The following is a 2646-nucleotide window of genomic DNA, read 5'->3' on the forward strand; positions in this document are numbered from 1 at the left end:
CATAAACTCAAGGCATTCTTTGTGCTATAACGCCGGACTGCATACTGATAAATCGGTTAAAATTATATTAAAAGCGTTTTATCCACCATATTTATTAGATGCCGTTAATTTTACGCTGCTTATGTATAAAACATAAAAATGTTGCTCTGTTTTTCATGTGGTAGTCTTATTCAGAGGTACAGCATTTCAAGCATTTCTGTTTGTCAATAGGATATACAAATAGGTCATTACAAAAGAAACTACTGGGATTTAGGCAAAATTTCAAACAAATAGGAAGGGTAATTCCAGCTAATGAAACAAATGCAGAACTTACTATGGAAATTAGAAGACTGGAAATTATAAACTAGTCAATTTGGTGAAAAATCGCTCAGTGTATAAATGCAACCGCAGCATTGATATTTTTGAAAAAATCCTATTGGAGGGTAACGAATCTTTCCAATTTCTTATATTCCTGATTTTTGAAATTGTAGACTTTGAAAACGAATATGATAATTACGATATTTTTAAGCGATTTGAATTTATGTGTTGTTGCTGCAAAAAGTAGAAAATCCTTTAATGACACGTCAAACGCCAGTAAGGGAGTGGGGTTTAAGTTCCTTCATATACAAATAGGCTAGGCTCATAAAAAAGAAATGGATGTGGGGAATCACACTTATTGCATGACGGCAGGATAAATGCTGAGTCTGCTAATATTGGTAGTATTGTAATCCTACCCCTAGTAGACCTTTCTCTTAAATTTTAGTTGTTATTGTTCTTCATCAGGTTATATTTAAGCTGATCCAGTTGTGATCCCCAACCTTATGTTATCTCATTGCCCTTAATTCCAGTATGAGAGGGAAGCTACATAAATCTAATGTTTTTTCTGTTGTTTCTCAAATTTACAGCCAATTCGCGGATGAGTGATCCTAATGGGTGATGGGGTTAGACCAAATTAAGGCTCTCCAGGAAGCTCATCGAGTAGGAATATCAGTCGAGCAATCACCATAAGATTTTTAAAAATATTTTGTACAAATTTTAGTGCTTTGTAAATGGATAGTAATTTGGCCGTTAAAATTTCCGATGAAGATTGAACCAACATACCTAGAATACCTAATAATTATTGCTCTTGGGTTTGCCCCGGTAGAGAAATAAATATTCAGGGTATCTATGAGTTTTAATTTGGTTAAAAATGAAGACAATACTGAGGGGGTTATACTATCTATAAGTAGTAGTATGGTATCTATAGTAGCTATAGGTTCAATAATTATTTCCTAGGAAAAATGTCTGATTTCAGCCAAGATTAAATAATTGTAAAGAAGGTAAAGATGGCGTTCATCTAAGTATAGTTGTTTTCGATAAATAAACATATATTTTACACTTTTTGATAAAATTATAATTAAGCAAATTTTAGACATTAATTTTTTAGATTTTAAGAGCGCAGTTATTGATACACCCTTTACAACATAGCATTATGGGCTCCTGAAATATTCTCTCCAAACTTTAAACACGGTTTATTTAAGTTTACTTTAAGTTTACAATATGGCTGAATATGTGTCCTAAGTTTTACTTTTAAGATTATATTAATACTTTAGAATGTAAAATACGGTTTTAATTTTATTTGATTTCAGACTACATACCATAGCTGTTATTCACGAATTTACAAACTCACAATTTATTTCATCTTGTAATGATATTTTGGTTGTAGAAATATCCAAAATTTTGGGAGAAAAATATTTTTGATATTTTTAAATAAATCCCCACCAAACATTCGAGATAAACTTCATTTTTGTTCTATTGGTTTTAACATGAAAAATAAAGAGCACATAAATGAATAAACATATTGTATTGTGAATACCTTGAATATATCAAAATACACGCAAATTCAAAGCATTCTTGGTAGATTAACGTCGGATTTTACACTGATAAATCGGTTAAAATTACATTAAAAGCATTATATTCACTCTATTTACTAGATACCGTTAATTATAGAGTGCATATGTATAAAACATAAATATGTTGATCTGTTTTCATGCAGCAGTGTTACTCAGAGATACAGAAGCATATCTGTTTGGAAGAAGGAAATATAAATATGCCACTACAAACGAAACTTCTAGGTTTTAGGCTAATTTATGTAAAACCAAAATATCTAAAGGTTACTCAAATAAATAGGAAGCGTAGTTCCACAAAGTGAAACAAATGCAGAACATACGTTGCATTTCAAGGTTCGGAAATTAGAGTTAGAAAAATTGGTCAATTCGGTGAAAAAACGCATCTCTCAACGTCATCTAAAAGAAAAAAATAAACGCTTAAAAATAAAATGTAGTGGAACAGAAAATAGAATAATGGTATGTAGTACCTTCTATATCTTTAAAAAAACACCATTAATACTTATGTGGATCCTATAAATATATTGAAGAATCGAATATTAACTATTTTATAATCAAGCGTACAAAAATTATTTTATACCTTAATAAGATTTCATATTATATGATTATAAACAATAAGGTATCTGAACTCGTTGTTATTGTCTGAAATTACTTTGAATAAAAACATTCGAAATAAGGGAGCTCCTTGTATCGCCTGCCAGAATATTTTATGGGACTTATTTGTGTTACTAAAAATACGCTAACACCGCTACACAACCGGCTCCAATCGCTCCGAATCGTT

Source organism: Rhynchophorus ferrugineus, unplaced genomic scaffold (assembly GCF_030347505.1).
Source record: "Rhynchophorus ferrugineus isolate W39M unplaced genomic scaffold, kcgeb_rfMv2 rfM4, whole genome shotgun sequence".
Classification (NCBI taxonomy): domain Eukaryota; kingdom Metazoa; phylum Arthropoda; class Insecta; order Coleoptera; family Curculionidae; genus Rhynchophorus; species Rhynchophorus ferrugineus.